The sequence below is a fragment of the Panthera uncia genome (assembly GCF_023721935.1).
Source record: "Panthera uncia isolate 11264 chromosome D3 unlocalized genomic scaffold, Puncia_PCG_1.0 HiC_scaffold_8, whole genome shotgun sequence".
NCBI classification, from domain to species: domain Eukaryota; kingdom Metazoa; phylum Chordata; class Mammalia; order Carnivora; family Felidae; genus Panthera; species Panthera uncia.
Genome location: NW_026057586.1, coordinates 45,014,800 through 45,034,649, shown reverse-complemented (window position 1 = coordinate 45,034,649; position 19,850 = coordinate 45,014,800). Strand labels below are relative to the sequence as shown.

Genomic DNA, 19,850 nt, shown 5'->3' with positions numbered 1-19,850 from the left:
GCCCAATGTGGTCAGTTATTTCCATTTTCCTGGAATGCATAATTGGAGTAGACATATTGAACAGCTAACAGAGATCCCACATTGGTTAACTGACCTGTGGAAGCCACTAGAATGTTATCTACTTACCAAGATAAATTATTACATGGAGGGATTGCAGAGCTACCATTAAGAATTTGAAAGATGCAGAAGTGGTGATTCCTATCACATCCCTATTCAACTTAACTGTTTGGCATTGAAGAGGACAGATGGATCTTAGAGAATGATAGTGGGTTATCATAAGCTTAATCAAATGGTGGCTTCAATTAAAGTTGTTCCAAGTGAGGTTTTGTTGCTGGAACAAATCAGTGCAACCCCTGGCATTCGGTATGGAAATATTGATCTGATATATGCTTTTTTTTTTTTCTATATACTTATTAGGCAAAACCATCAGAATTAATTTGCTTTCAACTGGTGGTGTCAGCAGTATACCTCCACTAACTTATCTCAGGGCTATATCAAACTTTATGTCATAAGCTAGCCTGCAAGGAGTTGGATAGCCTCTCCCTTCCATAGGACATATGCTGATCCATTATATTGGTTCCATGATGATTTGATCTGCTGAGTTGGATGTAACAACTCCTATAGACATTTTGGTAAAGTGCATGCATGCCAGAGAGAGGATAATTCTCACAAAAATTCAGGTGCCTGTTACCTTGATGAACTTTCTAGGAGTCCAGTGGTTTGGATTATGTTGAGATACCTTTTCTAAGGTAAAAAATAAATAAATTAAATAAATAAATAAATAAATAAATAAATAAATAAATAAATAAATAAATAAAAATAATAACAACCTGCTATACCTAGCTGATTTTTCCCGTCACAAAGTGGCACATTTGGATTTTAGAGGCAACATATACCTCATTTGACCTGAAATGGGGACTATCCCCCTTTTCCAGAAATCTTGCTCTGCTCTGTTGACCTGACCAGGAGCTCCAAAGCCTACCTCTTTCACTTACTGTCTGGAAATCTATTCTGTTTACTTTCTCTATTTTATTTCCAGTGGGTCCCTCTCTGTCAACTCTTCCTAGGTCCCTTTCTTGTCCCTGTCACTTATACCTTTCAATTCCTCAGATTGGTGATTTCTTTAATTTTTTTTTTTTTTAATGTTTATTTTTGGGAGGCAGAGACAGAGCACAAACGGAGGAGGCGCAGAGGGAGGGAGACACAGAATCCAAAGCAGGCTCCAGGCCCTGAGCTGACATGACAGCAGAGAACCGGACGTGGGGCTTGAACCCACTAACCATGAGATCATGACCTGAGCCAAAATCAAGAGTCGGACACTTAACCGACTAAGTCACCCAGACACCCCTGGTGATTTCTTTTAAACAGCATTCTTGCCCAGCCTCTTTAAAGTGAAATTTTATATTTAAAATTTTTATTTTCATCAAGACATATGTTTAACTACTTTATAGTTCTACCAGCAGTATATGAAAGTGTGTGTTTATTAGTATCTCAGTACTGGATATTGTTATTCTAAAAGCCTGATGCCATTTGTTATCTCTTAGTTATTTGGTTAATCTCCTTTCTGTTCTCTATTCAGGAGAGATGGCATTTATATTCACTTATTCATTCAGTCGCCCCACTGTGCTAGGTACAGTGGTGAGAAGAATAGAACTAGGCCTCAGCTTGCTTGGAATTTATGGTCTAAACAGTTAGTTTTCTTTATGGCAGCTGGTCTGGCCTATTCTGCCTTGTAACTGAGCATGATTAGGGAAGTACTTGGAGCTTGTGATACAGGACACCATTAATGAACCTTAGCATGGTGGTCTTTTTAGCAGTTGGCCATGGATATCTGTGGTTAAACTGGAAATTAGTATAATGTATATAAAATACAAGTTATCTGTGAAGAGCTGTCTGTGAACCTTTAAGATTTCCGTGTCTTTTCAAGTATTTTTATTGTTACATTCCTCTGCTCCATTAAGTATTTTGGTCACCATTCCCCCCAGGGCAAATAGTGTTTTAATGCAGTTTTATATGGAATATTTGAGGCTTTATAAAATTTTTTTTTCTTCAAAGCACTTTAATTATAGTTAGCATAATAATGGGCTTATGCTGAGAGAGATTATTTTTTTAACTTGTCAAGCTTCAAGATGATTCCTAAAAGTTGTCGGGCTCCCAAGAAGCAGTTTTTGAAAGTGTGTCTATAAGCATACTGCTTCTGTAATTTAGACTAGTATGACTGTCTTTAGATTTCTTAAATTGTACTGTTCTCACATGACCAGTTATACTGTTATGCTTATTCCCTAATGTACTAGTAGCTGTTTGTCTCAGCCTTGTATGCAGCTATTTGGTTCCAACTTCAGTGTCTGTGAAGAGCACGAATTGCCTGTGTGATGTAGGACTGCTTTTGATAAATACCAGGCCTTAGAGGGTTTTCCAACGTGATGATAGATGAGTGTTAATTAACAACAAACTAATGTTTATGGGAAAAGTGGTTGGTAACTCCTTTGCTAAGCGTATCTTTCCATAGTTTAAATGACACTTAGTTTCTCTGTGAGATTTCCCCAAATTAGATGTTCAAATTGTCAATTAATGTTACCAGTGAAAACCCAAGTTTACTTGGACAGCAATATATCTGCCTTAGATATCGCAATAGTACTTTACTTTCTAATAACATTTAGAGTATATTGTTGAATTTCTATTTACGCATTTTCCCCAAGAATTCCGTAAAGTATTGAAAACAGTAACTACAAGTTGCTTTTGAAATGTTTATTCCAATTTGTTTGACTTACCAGATTGTGCCGATCTTTTGTGGGATTTTTTTGTTCAGATAAAATTCATATACTATAAGATTCACCACTTTAGAGTGTACAGTTGAGTAGTTTTTAGTGTATTCACATGGCTGTGCAACTATCACCATTATTTAATCACAGAACATTTTCATCACTCCAAAAAAGAAATTCCATAGCCATTAACTGTTCCCTCTGAGCACCTTGCAACCACTAATCTGCTTTCTGTCTTTATGGATTTGCTATGCTGAGCATTCATATAAATGGAATTATATAATATGTGATCTTTTGTATCTAACTTCTTTGACTTCACATAATGTTTTCAAGGGCCATCCGTATTGTAGCATTTGTCAGTACTTCATTCCTAATTATGGCTGAATACTTAATTTCTTTTGGGTATATTCCTAGGAGTGGAATTACTGGGTCATATAATAATAACTCAGTGATTGGCTTTTTGAGGAATGCCAAACTCTTTTCCATAGCAGCTTCACCATTTTACATTCCTACCCATAATGCATGAGCGTTCCAATTTCTCTACATGATGGTCGTTAGTTGTTGTTGTCTGTTTTTGTTTTTGTTTTAATAGCCATTCCAGTGGGCATAAAGGGGTATCTCATTGTGGCTTTTGTTTTGCATTTCTCTAGTGACTACTAACATTGGACAACTTTTCATGTCCCTTTTGGTCATTTGTGTATTTACTTTGTAGAAATGAAGTCCAGTCAGTCTTTTTCTTTGCTTGCTTGTAACCCAGTGTCACAGGATTTATATCTAAGAGTATTACAGTTTTTGCTTTTACATTTACATCTTTGATCCTTTTTGAGTTCATTTTTTTGTATACGGTATAAGATGGGTCCAAATTCATTCTTTTGCATGTAGATATCCAGTTGTCCTGGCACAATTTTTTGAAAAGACCATTCTTTCCCATTGAACAGTCTTAACACCCTAGTTGAAAATAAATTAATCACAGGATGCCTGGGTGGCTCAGTCGGTTGGGCGTCCGACTTCGGCTCAGGTCATGATCTCGCGGTCCGTGAGTTCGAGCCCCGCGTCGGGCTCTGTGCTGACAGCTCGGAGCCTGGAGCCTGTTTCGGATTCTGTGTCTCCCTCTCTCTCTGACCTTCCCCCATTCATGCTCTGTCTCTCTCTGTCTCAAAAATGAATGAACGTTTAAAAAAAATTTTTTTTTTAATAAAAAAAGAAAATAAATTAATCATAGATGTATGGGTCTATTTCTGGGCTCTCAATTCTATTCTGCCAATCTATGTGTCTATCTGCAAGTACCACAATGTCTTGATTACTATAGCTTTGCAGTAAATTTTCCAATCAGAAAGTGATTTTTCTAGACTGGACTCTTTGCTTTCAAGATGTTTTGACTATTCTGTGTCCCTTACATTTACATATATATTTTGGAATCATTTTGTCAATGTCTGAAAAAAAAGATAGTTGGGAGTTTGATGCAGATTACATTGAATAGATAGTTTGAATAGTACTTCCAACCCAACAATATTAAGTATTCCAGTCCATGAACATTTGATGCCTATCAGTCTTTTGAAATTTCTTTCAACAATGTTTTGTAGTTTTCAGTGTACAAATTTTGCACTTCCTTTTGTTAAGCTTATTCCTAAGTATTTTTATTCTCTTTGATGCTGTCATAAATGTCATTAATTTCTTAATTTCATTTTTCAATTGCTTATTGCTCACATATAGAAATAGAACTGATTTTTTTGTATATTGATGTTGTATCCAGCAACCTTTCTGAACTCTTTTATTAGCTCTAATAGTTTTTGTGAATTCTTTAAGATTTTCTATATATACAAGATGATGTTATTGGCAGATAGTGGTAGTTTTACTTTTTCCTTTCATTTCTGGATGCCTTGTTCTTTCATGTTCTTGCCTAATTGCCCTGGCTAGAACCTTCAGTACAAGAAGAATAGAAGCAGTAAAAGCAGACACCTTTTTTTGCTCTTAATTTTAGGTGGAAAGGTTTCTTTTTTCTTTTTCTTTTTTTTTGCCATTAAGTATGATGTTAGCTATGGGTTTTTCATTGATGCTCTTAAAGTTGAAGAAATTCTGTTTTGTTTCTAGCCTGTTTTGTGTTTGTCTTTTTTTTTTTTTTTTTTTTTTTTAACCAATGAAAAGGTGTTCGATTTTGTCTGAAGTCTTTTCTGCCTCTGTTGAGATTATCTTTTTTCCCTTTCACTAATAACATGTACTACATTGATTTTCACATGTTGAGCCAACTGTGCATTCCTAGGGTATATATCCCACTTGGTTATCAGTGTATAAGTTCTTTTTACATGCTGCTAAATTTTCTTTAATAGTATTTTGTTGAGGATTCCTGCCTCTGTATTCAGAAATTGTTCTGTTGTGCTCTTGTGATGTCTTTGTCTGGTTTTGGTAGCAGGGTAATAATACTGGTCTTATAAAATGGATTAGGAAGTGTTCCCTCCTTTTTTGTTTTTTGGAAGAATTTATCAAATATTCATGTTAATTCTTCTTTAAATGTTTGGTAGACTTTACTAGTGAAGCCATCTAGTTCTGGACTTCTCTGTAGAAGTTTTTTAATTACTAATTCAGTCTCTTAATATAGGACCATGTGCCAATTAATTTATCTTTCTCTTCTTAGTAACAGGCATGTAGGTGGCCTTATGTCCTTTTCCATTCTTTAGTCTTGTTCTCAGTGTCCATTCTTAAATTTGCATATATCAATAAAATGCTAGTAGACTAACAAGCCTTTCTTGCCATTAAATTATTATGTTGTGTTTTGATTGATACATGAAAGGCACGTTTGAATATTGAAACCATAAAGCAAATTAGTTAATGTCTGCCTGACTTAGCTTAGAATGTTTGCTAATTTTCTGCCACAAAAAACACCTTGGAAGTATCCTGATTTTTTTTTTTTTTTCTAAGCCCACCATTGCACATTTATGGACTTGGAGGGTTCTGACCATGATCAGTCATCTTCTGGATTTATCACTCCAGTTAGTAGTTTGGTTTCTAATGTTATTTCTTGTAGTTTGTCTATGTATTGTATGTAATACATTGTCTTGTAGTTTGGTAATTTTTCAGTTCTCAACTGGGGGGCAGTACCTACTATGAAGTAATTGGAAATGTGTGGGGTATTATTCTGACACAGTGACTCAAGATTTGGGACTATGCTACAAACATATTGTGACAAGGGGCCAGTGTTACTAAATATTATGCAATATGAAAGACACATCCACTTTCTCATCAAGCTTACTCAGTAAGCTTACACATCAAGCTTACTCAGTATTGTAATAACACCCTCATAGAGAAATGCTAACACTTAAATTTTCAAGCACTTCAATAATACTTACAATCTCTGAGTTGAATGTATTCTGGGGTGTTAAAAGATCTTCTAGGTAACTTTATTTACAGACAACTTTCCACATAATATTGGAATAAACATTTCTTTGTCTACATTCTCTTTACCTGTCATAATATTTGTGAATATGGAATTCTGACATCACAGTGCCTGTCAAACTTTTATACCAGAGCACACCAGATAGTAGAGAAGAGTAACCATGTGCCTTTGGGGGAAGTTTTGAGGAACGAATGACTTTTAAAACTTCAGATGAATTTTGCACTTGGTTTTAAGGTCAAGATATAATTTATTTACAATAAAACATGCTGGTTTTGATTATAACCATCATCCCAAATTAAGATAGAAAACATTTCTGTGGCCACAGAAAGTTCTGTCATGCCTATTCAGTCATTACCACCTCCAGCCTTTTCCTTTTCAGTTACTGATCTAATTTCTGTTACCATAGCATAGTCTTGCCTGTTTTAGAACTTTGTGTAATTGGAAATCATACATAAATGTACTCTTTTGTCTTTAAATTTTCATTCCACATTTATGTTTTTGAGACTTACTCACATTGCACATATTAGTAGTAACATTCCTTTTTAGTGCTGAGTAGTATTCCATTGTATAAATGCTCCATAATTTCTTTATTCATTGAACTCTTGCGTTCTTTCTAATTTTTGGCAGGTACAAATAAAGCTGCTATGAACATCCTTGTAAAAGTCATTTTGTGGACATAACATTTTCATTTCTCTTAGTTAACTAGGAATGCAACTGTTGAATCATAAGATAAATGTGTGTTTAACTTTATAAGGAACTCTAAACAGTTTTTCAAATGGTTGTGCCATTTCACATTCCCTTAGCAGTGTACTTTTATTTCCATGATGGTGTCTTTTGGAGGAACAGGAGGTCTTAACTTTGACAAAGTGTAATTTATCATTTTTATCATTTTTCTTTTAGACTTACTGCTTTCTATATCCTAAAAAAAAATTGTGTACCAATAGCTTCACAGATTTTTCCCTAGTAGCTTTACATTTTACATTTTAAGTGTTTGATCTTCTTACGTTTTTTAAAGTGTTTGATCTTTGTAATTTAATTTCTATGTCTGATCTGAAGTTTTAGGGGTTGAGGCTAATTTTTTTATATATAGATATCTTGTTACTCCATCCCATTTATTGAAAAGACTTTCTCCATTTATCATGACTTATATTTAAAACCAATTAACTGTATGTATATGTAGAAATGCATATTCATACTTTATCCTGTTGATCTGTTTTGCTATACTTATGCCAATACCACAGTCTCTTACTTACTGTAATAATTTTGAAATCAGATAATCAAATCCTCCAACTTTGTCCCTTTTCAAGGTTGTTTTTGGCTGTTCTGTCTGGGTCCTTGGCATTTTCATATGAATTTCAGAATCATCCTGTCATTCTTACAAAAATGTATAGATATTTATTAGGATGGCATTGAATCTGTAGATCAGTTTACAGAACTTACATCTTAATGATATTGAGGCCATGTGAGTGTCATATATCCTTCCATTTATTTCTGTCATCTTTAATTTCTCCCTGCAGTGTTTTAACTTTCTATTTAGAAGTCTTTCATTATGTTTATACATAGATATTTTCTTGATGCTATTGAAATGGTATTATTTTTAGATATTTATTTAAGTAATCTCTGCACCCAGCCTGGGGCTCAAACTTACGACCCCAAGATCAAGAGTTGCACACTCCTCCAACTGTGTCAGCTAGGCACCCCAAAATGTTTTTTTTTCCTTTTTTTTAAGTTTATTTATTTATTTTGAGAGAGACAGACAGACAGACCCAAGCAGTCTCTGTGCTGTCAGTGCAGATCCCACATAGGGCTCGATCTCACAAACCATTAGCTCATGACCTGAGCTGAAATTAAGAGTTAGACCTTATGTGACTGAGCCACCCAGGCACCCCCCAAAGTGGTATTTTTCTTTTATATTTATTTATTGGGGGGGAGGGGCAGCAAGAGGGGAGGAAGAGAATCCCAGGCAGCCTCCCAGCCACTGGCATAGAGCCCAGCACGGGGCTTGAACTCACAAACCATGAGATCATGACATGAGCCAAAATCAAGAGTCGGTCACGTAACCAACTGAGCCATCCAGGCACCCCCAAAATAGTATTTTTTTAATTATACTTTCCAGTTTGTTGCTAATGTATCAAATCTTGTATCCTCTGATCTGCTAAATTTACTTAATTTTTCTGATCATTTTTGGTATAAATTTCTTAAGATTTGCTAAACAATCAACGTTGTTTACAAATCAAAGTAGAGTACTTCTTTCTTTTCTTTTTTTTCTTTAATTTTTTTAAATGTTTATTTATTTTTGAGAGAGGAGAGACAGAGTGCGAGAGGGGGAGGGGCAGAGAGAGAGAGAGAGGGAGACACAGAAACCGAAACAGGCTCCAGACTTTGAGTTGTCAACACCAGAGTCCAGTGTGGGGCTTGAACTCACAAACCAGGAGAATCATGACCTAAGCTGAAGTCAGATGCTCAACCAACTGAGCCACCCATGCTCCCTTAGAGTACTTCTTTCTTTTCAGTCTTTATGCTTCTCCCTTATTTTTTCTTGCCTTAGAACACTAGCTAACATCCCCAGTACTGTGTTGAATAGAAATGGTAAGAATGGACATCCTTGCCTTGTTTCTGATCTTGGGCAAAAAACATTCAGTATTTAACCTTTAAGTATAATATTGGCTGTAGGTTTTTCATTGAGGAAATTCTTCTCTTCCTAGTTGACTAAAGAGTTTTTATGATGGTTCGTATTGAATTTTGCCAAGGCATGTGTGAATTTGTCTGATTATCATATGAGTTTTCTCCTTTATTCTTTTAATTTGGTAATTTATATTTGTTTTTAAATCCTGAGATAATCTGAGTTGGTCATAATATAAAATCAATTATATATGTTACTAGATTCTGTTTGCTGTTCATTCATTTTGTTTAGTTTTTTTGGATCTATGTTCATAAATGACATTGTTCTAGAATTTCATTTTGTTGTAATGTCCTTATTAGTTTTTGTTTGAGTTATGCCAATGCTCTTCCTCCTTTTTTTTTTTTTTTTTTTTTAAGTGTTTGCCTAATATAGGTCGTATTTCTTCCTTAAATGTTTGATAGCTTTTACCAATGAAGCCATCCGGTCCTCAAGTTTTCTATGTAAGCCCATCTCAATACTAGGTTTTTTTCTTTTTATGTGTATTAATATTTGAACATTGTGTTTCTCAAAGAATTTTTGTACTCATCTAGGTTGTTAAAGTCATTCACGTAAAATTATCTTATCTTGTCGTTATCTTTTAATATCTGTGGTGATATTTTTTCTTTCATTCCTGATATTGATAATTTATGTGTTGTCTTTCTTCCTGATCAGTCTAGATAAGGGTCCATACATTTGATCAGTCTTTTCCGAAAATTAACTTATGGTTCCTCCCCAAAAATGTCCATTTCCTATTTCACTGATTTTCGCTCCTATTATTCCCTTTCTTCTACTACCATGGTGTTTAATATTTTCTTTTTCCAGCTTCTTGAGGTGAAGTTTGGGTATAACTTTTTATTCTAATAAAAACACTAAATGTTATAAATTTCTGTTAGTTTGTGGGAGTAAAGCTAAAGCAGAAAATCTCTGATATGTTGAGTATGTTGTGTTTTTATTATTGTTAAGTTCAAATATATTTCCTAATTTCCCTTTTGTCATCTTCTTTGAAATACAGACTGTTTAGAAATGTGTTGTTTAATTCCAAATATTTGGTGTTTTCATTATTGTTAGAAGACATATTCTGTGATTTCAATCCTGTTAAATGTATTGAGATCTGTCCTCGTATATGGTTTATCTTAAGGAATATTCTCTGTGCACTTGAGAAGGATGTGTTTTCTTTAGTGGTGAGTGAAGTGTCTATTAAGTCTTCTATATCCTTACCAGTTTTTTTTTGTTTGTTTGTTTGTTTGTTTTTTTTTTTTTGACTGCTTGTTCCTTTGGTTGCTGAAAGAAGTTTGTAAGTTTTCTCTTTTTTTTAAACTATGGTTGTGCATTTGTCTATTTCTACTTGTCAATTTTTGCTTCTTTTTTTTGATGGTCTTTTATTTGTTGTAAACACAGTATGTCTGTCTGATGGATTTCCCTCTTTTGTCATTGTGAAATTATTCTATTTCTGTTGATATTCATTGTCTTAAAGCCTTACTTTAATATTATTATAGCCATACCAAATACTATTATGCTTAATATTTGCATGGTTTATCTTTTTCTATCCTTCTATTTCCAGCCTATCTGTGTCTTGATTTATTTTTATTTTTTATTATTATTTTTAATGTTTATTCATTTTCGAGAGCAAGAGAGAGAGAGAATGAGAGTGCAGGCAGCGAAGGGGCAGAGAGAGAGGGAGAGACACAGAACTCGAAGAGGGCTCCAGGCGCCATGCTGTCAGCACAGAGCCCAACCCGGGGCTCAAACCCACGAACCATGAGATCATGACCCAAGCTGAAGTTGGATGCTTAACCGACTGAGCCACCCAGGCGCCCCTCTGTGTTGATTTAAAGCCGGTCTTTTATGAATAGCATATAATTGAGTTTGGGATTTGTGTCCAGCCAGTAAATGTATTTGGAGGGGCACCTGTGTGACTCAGTTGGTTAAGCATCCGACTTAGGCTCAGGTCATGATCTCGCAGTTCATGAGTTCAAGCCCCACATTGGGCTCTGTGAGGACAAGCTCAGAGCCTGGAGCCTACCTCGGATTCTGTGTCTCCCTCTCTCTGCCCTCCCCTGCTCGTGCTCTGTCTCTCTTGCTCTTGAAAATAAAGTAAAAATTAAAGAAAAATTTTTAAGGAAATTTATTTGGAGTGTTTAGTCCATTTACATTTAATATAATTTCACTGTGATTGGATATGGGTCTACCATCTTGTCATTTATTTTCTATTTGTTCCCTCTGTTGTTTTGTTTCTCCTTTCTAGTCATCTTTTGAGTTAATTATGTAGTATTTTAGTGTCATGTTCTGTATCCTCTGCCATTAAGTATAGTTAAAAAGCTATACTACTCTTTTATTTTTTTAATAGTATAGTATGTATCCTTAACTGTCTGCACTCAACCTTGGATTAATACCACTTCACATAAGATGTGAAAATCTTGGGGCACCTGGGTGGCTCAGTTGGTTAAGTGTCCAACTCTTGATCTCAGCCCAGGTCTTGATCTCAGGGTCATGAGTTCAAGCCCCATGTTGGACTCCATGCTGGGCATGAAGCCTACTTTTAAAAAGGGGGAGGGGGGTGCACCTGGGTGGCTTAGTGGGTTGAGCAATTGACTTTGGCTCAGGTCATGGTCTCTCAGTTCATTGGTTCAGACCCGAGTCGGGCTTGCTGCTGTCAGCTCAGAGCCCATTTCAGATCCTCTGTAACCCCCTCTACATCCCTCCCTCACTTGTGCTCTCTCTCTCAAAGATAAACATTTTTTAAATAATTAAAAAAATTATAAAAAGGATATGAAAACCTTTTAACTATGTGATTCCATTATACAAATTCCCCCGTCCTTTGTGCTTTTTATACTTCTACATATGTTTTAAACTCTAGTACATTGTTATTACTTGGTCATAGTCTTTTAAAGAGTTGATAAATAAAAATAGTTCTTTTATATTTACCATCTGTAGTGCTCTTTTATTTTTCCCGTTTAAATTTCTATTTTGTAATACCATTTTCCATCAGTCCTGTGCAGCTCCCCAGCTCTAGAAGTACTAGAGTTTTAAGTAAAGCTACTGTTAAAACTTAAATATATTGGTAAATTTACTTTAGCTGTGAGGCACAACAGCCTTTACTGATATTGTAGCTTTTCTTTTCTTCTTCTTTTTTAAATGTTTATTTTTAAGCGAGAGGCAGACAGAGTGTGAGCAGGGGAGGGGCAGAGAGAGAGAGAGAGAAAGACACAGAATCTGAAGCAGGCTTCAGGTTCTGAGCAGTCACCACAGAGCCGGATGTGGGGCTTGAACTCACAAATTGTGAGATCACAACCTGAGCCAGAGTGGGACACTTAATGGACCAAGCCACTCAGGTACCCCATTAGCTTTTCTTAACATTTAAATCCTCCAAGAATAAAATCAAAGCTGGTTCTGAAAGAAAAAAAAAAAAAAACAGTTAACTGGCAGTCGTTTGAAGTTTTCATCATAAAATAATAGGTAAAGCTTATCTTTGGACATAGTTTTTGAGAGGACTTTGTAAGTGTCTTAATTAAAGGTTAAAGAAAATTACTAGTATTAAGAGGAAAGTTACTGCTTTTCAGAGTTGACTGTTTATTTGGTTGTCTATACTGTTCCTGTGTATTGTGTTACTTGGTGGGCTGAAGCACTTTTTTGCTGTTTGAAAGAGTGACTAAAAATAACCTTTTAAGCAATTTGATCCAGGAGCAGCTTGGTGGGGATGAGTGGGTGAGATGAATTGTTAGAAGGCTGGGTAATGCTTAGGAACAAGCCATCAAGGGACTTTACATTTGTCTCTCAGATTATTTGGCTTAAAGTTAAGAATGACAGCAGCATCTTGATTTTAAAGCCATTGTTAATTCACATAAACAATGTTATTGGGTGACACTTAGACACATGATTGTACTGCAGATGCTGAATGGATATCAGCTAAGTGCCAAACACTGTGTTAAAATATTCCCAGCTACAAAATCCTTCCCTTCTAGTGAGTGAGAAAGTTAAAGAGGTAATTGCATTGTGCTGAATGCATGTGATGATAGAATGAAATTCAGAGTACTTCTGAAGTAGGACTTGTACCTGGTCCAGACCTAGGATAGTTTGGGTTTGGAGCACTAGGGAAACATGTACCTGAACTGAGTTTTAAGGAACTTAGTGGGGTGATGTGATACAAGGATAGGACAGAGAAATTGGAAATGAGTTAAGGAGGAGCGAATTAACTGTCTGGAGCAAAGAGGAAAATAATATTGTGGCATGCACAGTAGTTTGGGACAGGAAGAAAGGAATGAGAGATGAGACTGGGGAGAGGCTTTGGTATGTTCCTGGATGACTGTATAGGTCATGGTTGGATACTTGGACTGGGTCCTATAGATTTTTAGCCATTGGAGCATTTTGAGCAGGAAAACAGCATTATCTGGTTATTATTTTAGAAAGATCATTCCCACTCCAATATGAGCAATATTAATACTGGAACTAGGAAAGTTAGGAAGGTTGTTGGAAGTAACCTAGGCAAAAGATAATGGGAGTGAAAATGTAGGAAGAAGTAGATGGTTTGGAAATTGTTAGGAGGTAGAACTGATAAGTGACAGATGGAATGTAGAGGGAGAAAGAGTTAAGGATGACACCCAGTTTCCTGGCTTGGCCTTTGGAGGTGAATGGTATTACCATTACTTTAAATAAGAAAGAGGATGGGGCGCCTGGGTGGCTCAGTCATTTGGGCATCTGACTTCAGCTCAGGTCACGATCTCGCAGTTTGTGGGTTCAGCTGTGCTGACAGCTCAGAGCCTGGATCCTGCTTCTGATTCTGTGTCTCCCTGTCTCTCTGCCCCTCCTAGCTTGTGCTCTGTGTCTCTCTCTCTCTCAAAAATAAACATTTAAAAATAAATAAATAAGAAAGAGGAGGAGAAATAAGAGGACACTGATTTGAAACAAGTTGAATATAGGATACATTCAGTCTGAGAGTTCATTAGGAAATTAAACAGTGAAGTCTAGAATTTAGGGAAGCATTCTTTTGGAGATAAAGACGGGGGATTGTCACTAGCACAGAAGAACCAGAATTGTCTTTGTAACTCTCATAATTACACAACTAGAATTAGAACTCAAAGCTCACAATTACATGTCACAGCAGTCTGTTTAAAGACATATTATTTCTATATTTTGCAGTGCTTTTGTATTTTTCACAATTTTTCCTTTGTTTAAAATAGCTGGGGTTCAACTAGAAAAAATTCACAAATTAGCCATTTCAATTAGTCTTCAAAATGTTATGTCTGTTAGAGAAGCTAAAATTCGCTTATACCACTTGTTCCCAAACTTTACTGAGAAAAATCATCTATGGTATTTGTTAAAAATGCATACTGTTGTATCCAAACCTCAGAGATGAAATCAGTATTGATATGAGAATTTGACTTGGAGATCTGCAGGTTTTGGTTTCAGGTAATTCTCATACACCTGCTGAAATACACTTTGTGAAATAATAACACCATAAAAAATAATGAAATTATCCTTTTCCCTAAACAGCTAAAAATCAAAGGCTGATAATATAAAAGTTTTCTTAATATTGTTGCATCTTTTTTGAAATTTCTGCTAATGAAACTTTAAGAAACATGAAGTCTGTAAAAGACTGTTGAAACACAGACACTTAGAAGTAACAATTCTAGGGCAGAAGATAACATGTATGTAGAGTTGCTAATATTCTGAAATACCTTGAGTAAAATGAAGGTGGTAAAAGCTAGAGATCTGTTGCGTCAAAAGTTCCTCTTGTTGACCAGCAGAGGGCGCTCAATCTCGAAGTTGAGCTTTTTTTCCCCCCCTCTATGCTGCCTTTAAGGCCTAGAAGCTCAGGTCTTTTGAATATAGATTTTTCGTGTTCTTATTACACAAGGCCAGGCATTCTTGTTACGCAAGGCCAGGATACTTTTTTTTTATTCTTGTTTCTAAGACTTAGGAGATGTTCAATTTCTTTTTCTAGAGCCAGATCTTCATTGTACCCCCTGTGCCCATGTCTGTTTCTTGTTTCCTCCCTGAAGTTTAAGACCTGAGTCATCACCTTAAGAGCTGCCATGGTACTTGGGATTAGCATAAAATCGGGGGCAGAGCCTGAGAAATGTAATGAATCTTTGCCTGTATTAAAAATGTCCAATTTTTGTTCCTAGTTAATTATTAAGATTCAGGGATACATTGTGTTTTGTCAGTCTTCTGATCCAGGGAATAGAATGGAAGAAGTTGATGTTAGCTTCTGGAAACAATATTGATAAGCTTGGTTGGGTCTGTAGAGCATCAAGCTCCTCCACTATTTGATTGGAGGAGCTTATGGAAAACTTCCTGTCCTGGGATATATCCTTTGTCCATCCACCGCATGTCTGAAATGTCCATTAATCTACTTGTTAGCTTTAGGCACTGAGAGCTCCACTAAAACCCAAAGATTTCACTGAGAGGACTAAAGTAAATGTGGCAAGAGAAATTGTTTCTTTAAGTTAGGTAGGACTTGGCAGGATGTTTATCATAATTACACTTAACTACGGGATGTCAGGAAAGATCTGGAACTCGAATTATACTGTTTCCTGTTTATAAACCTTCAAACCTCTAAACTGACTAATGAATTAATTTATTATAATGAATTAATTTATTATAAGAAGGATCAGCATTTACAGAATGTATACTGCATGCCAGGCACTGTTCTCATTTAATCCCCAAGACAACCCTATGAGATAATTACTGTTACTCTTCCTGTGTTGCAGATTAGGAAACTGAGGCACAGAGAATTTAAGTAATTTGTCTGAGGTTGCTAATGGAGGAGACAACCAGGGCTCACCACTGTTCAATCCTCCTGTATATCTTTAAGTGTCCAGTAACCCAGGGAACTTGTCAGCTGCATCCGTGTGTGAGCTGGCAGGAAGCTCAGTTGCCTTGGATGGCAGCTTTTCGAAACAGAGGCCCACGTGAAGTCACTGAGAACTTCAGCAGGATTCACGAAGCCCCTGAACTCATAAAAATGTGATTTCTGCTTTTCAGTTAATATAGCAGGAATAGAATTGAGGAAAATATGGAAAAAAAAGTGAGACAAACTTTGAAAGGTTTCACTTCACAGCACCCACTCCAGTAAGTTGAGGGAATAAAAATTTGGATAACTGGTTATTTTTAAATACTTAGTGTCATTTAAAAAAAATGTTTTGTAATGTTTGTTTTTGAGAGAGAGAGAAAGGCAGAGTGTGAGTAGGGGAGGGGCAGAGAGAGAGAGAGAGAGAGAGAGATTGAGAGAGAGAGAGAGAGACAGAATCCGAAGCAGGCTCCAGGCTCTGAGTTGTCAGCACAGAGCCCGACCTGGGGCTCAAACTCACAAACCATGAGATCATGACCTGAGCCGAAGTTGGACACTTAACCGACTAAGCCACCGAGGCACCCAAATACTTAGTGTCATTTTAAAAACAGTGTTATTTCTCTGAAATTGGTAACTTATAGTGTTCAGTTTTTTCTTATTAGAGAAGAGTTCCACAAAAATAAGAAACTTTGTTTAGTGATATAATTGAACAAATTAGTGAAGGCTAATAACTTAATTGACCTAGCAGTGGTAGAGTGTGTGAACATTTAGTTTTGATTATGATTTCAAGAACATCTGTTGTGCACTTGGTAATAAGTGTATTATTTCTTTCATTTTCTTTGATCTTTCTCTTTCATTTCAATACCTGATTTTCATCCATGTGAAGAATCCAAGTTACGGAATATCCTCATGTAGAAAGTTGGTTGGGAAAACACCCTATATCAGAAATAATTAATACATTATCAGCAAGGGTCTTCTTTTTCCTTCATACAAATTCTGATCTCGTAACCACCTTAGTGTTCTTTGGCATTAATAATGTAATGTGACCAGAAATCAGTCCTAGACTTGGTGAGGTGGGAGAAGAAACTTAGTGAGGTAAGAGAAAATTAAAGATGTTGGTGAAAAGGCAGGTTTGAGTTTTTTTATAGCTTTAAGTTAGCTGTGCACGATCCACTTTCTTGACCATGGATAATTGAGAGCTGATTATTCTGCCCAGGTCATTGTGAAAGTGACAAGTCAGACTGTAGACATCCCCAAAGCATAGGCATAGGAATAAAAATGCTATATTTTTGTATCCATGTTCAAGAAAGATTGACTTTCGAAGTGTGTCACTATTTGGGGGAAGAGGATGCTATCACCTTTGTAAAGTTGTGAATTATGAAAGACATTTCTGTTGGGTTACTGAATGTCCCTTGGGGTTTGTTTCATTTATAACATTGCCTCAGGCCTTCTGCTACATCCTGTTGGAATGACCTTCTTTTCAACCCTGTGCTGGCAGCTGTAATATGGCTCTTTCTCCTGAATCCTTTAGGGTTGACAAGCATGAACTGTGACCCCTTTGTTCTTTACCCAGATGATTCAGTTTTAAAAATTTTTTTCTGTTTAACATTTTTGCCTTATTTCTTTCCTCTTTTTCCCTCTTTGCTCTCTTTTTTATTTCCTACCTGGACAAGGGTTTGTGGGGTGTTTTTTTGAGCATTTTAATTTTTTAATTAAAGTATAACATTGATGCAGAAAAGCACACAAATCAAAGCTCACTGAATTTTCACAGCACAAACACACCCATGTAGACAATACTCCAGTCAAGACAGAGAACGTCACCGGAACCCCAGATAACCCTGCCCTATCTCTTTCTGGCCACTACTCCTCTCCCCTAAGGGGAATCATTGTACTGACTTCTGTAGCTTTGAACTTTATAGAAATGGAATCAGACTATATTTTGTTGTGTTTGGATCCTTTCATTTTTGTGATATTCATCTATGTTACTCAGTTTGTTACTGCTGTGTAGTTTTCCATTTGTGTAAGTATTCCACAATTTATCCTTAATGGGCATTTGGATGGTTTCTTGTTTAGGTCTATTACAAATAATAGTACTAAACATTCTCATACATGTCTTTCAGTGGACATGTGACATATTTCTGGGTATTTACATTTGCCAAGACATTGTGTATCCATCTAGCCATTTACATTTCAAAATTCATATAAAACATTAGGTGATTGATTTTAGGCAAACTCTTAATAGGAAACGTTTGTAAACAACTATCGATTCAGCTTTAGCATATTATATCTAATTTTTGGCTAAGAAAATGCCTCTATTTAAATGTACTATAGTTTAAACAGATAACTCCTATATACAGCAAAATTGCCACTCACTGCCCATGACATGTTTTATTAACTCTCTTCCTAATGTGTGTTTTTTATCCAGTTTTCTAAAGCTCAGTTGGCAGGTCCATTCTGCAAAACCCTTAGGAAAATATTGTGATGGTGATAATTCACAGTGGTTAGGATTACATCTATATTATACCACGTCTAAGTGGTAACGGGAAGAGGAATGTGCTAGTGCTTGACTGCCATGCTTTAGTGAAAGTCACAGAGGCAGACACTTGTATGCGCATTCATTACTGAGAACCTTGCAGAAGTGGTGAAAGACTGGCTGTCCCATAGCTTGGCTCCAGGACAAATAGCCAGGCAATTGTGCAGCCAAGAGTAAAGTTTTCATCCTTTTTAAACATGTCGACTTTCCAAAATTTGTTCCATGGATCCTTTTGAACATGTTTAACCTTATGAAAGTATAGAAATGTGATTGTGCTGTCATATTCCCTCAAAACTGCAAAGCATCTCTTAAGGAGATTTTGTTTGACCATCAGGTAAAGTGCCCCTCAGTCATTCTGTGAACATGCATAGAATTAAGTTGACTTGTTTTGACCAAAGTGTATTCCTTAAAGAGGATTTCTTTCTCCTCCATCGAAACAAAACAAAAATGTAGAGGGAATAATCAAAATTCGATGGTTATAAAAGGATAGTTACAGAACCAGAAGATTTGCCTCCTATGTTACGGAAATATAAATATAAGTCTTTTGGAGGGTGAAAGGAGGGTCGACAACCCTATCAAGATGTTTTTGGGAACAAAGTATGGTTAAAAAAAAAAGAATGAGAGAATAAAGGATTTCACCTTGACAAAATTATCCTTTAAGAATTCTGTTATTTTTCGTTTCTTCTTCCAGCCTTTGTTTTTGTAAAGGAACAGTGGGAAGTGAGCCTGCAGGGAAGCCATGTGATGAGTTTGTACCTGATTTGGTAGATAATATAACACAGTAATAACTAAGAGCACTCACTTTATTTTTTTATTTATTTTATTTATTTTTAAGTTTGTTTTTTTTTTAAATTTACATCCAAATTAGTTCGCATATAGTGCAATAGTGATTTCAGGAGTAGATTCCTTAGTGCCCCTTACCCATTTATCCTATCCCCTCCTCCCCATAACCCCTCCCATAACCCTCCGTTTGTTCTCCATATTTATGAGTCTGTTCTGTTTTGTCCCCCTCCCTGTTTTATATTATTTTTGTTTCCCTTCCCTTATGTTCATCTGTTTTGTCTCTTAAATCCTCATATGAGTCAAGTCCTATGATTTTTGTCTTTCTCTGACTGACTAATTTCACTTAGCATAATACCCTCCGGTTCCGTCCACGTAGTTGCAAATGGCAAGATTGCATTCTTTTTGATTGCCGAATTATACTCCATTGTATATATATACCACATTTTTTTTTATCCATTCATCCATCGATAGACATTTGGGCTCTTTCCATACTTTGGCAATTGTTGATAATGCTGCTATAAACATGGGGGTGCATGTGTCCCTTCAAAACGGCACACCTGTATTCCGTGGATAAATGCCTAGTAGTACAATTGCTAGGTCCTATGGTAGTTCTGTTTTTAGTTTTTTGAGGAACCTCCATACTGTTCTCCAGAGTGCTGCACCAGCTTGCATTGCCATAAGAGCACTCACTTTAGATCAACTTAGAAATTGAGTCCTGGTTCAGTTTTGCTGTGTGACTCTGAACAGGTCGCTTAACCTATCTAAGCTCAGTATTCTCATTTGATAAATGGAGGCAGCACCCATGTAACTTGTTGCAATGTTACATGAAAGAAAAGAGATCATGTGTGGGAAGTGATTTAACATAGCTGTCATAACAAGTGCTCAGGTAGCTAGTCTGGACAGGGTGGGGGAGCCATTGAAGATTTTTG

At 36.2% G+C, this 19,850-nt stretch overlaps 1 protein-coding gene across 3 annotated transcripts in view; it reads left to right on the top strand.

Annotated features, from left to right (window-relative positions):
* Nucleotides 1–19,850, top strand: part of TAF4B (TATA-box binding protein associated factor 4b) — a 179,573-nt gene that overhangs the window by 103,405 nt on the left and 56,318 nt on the right. The gene's annotated exons all lie outside the window — the stretch shown is intronic.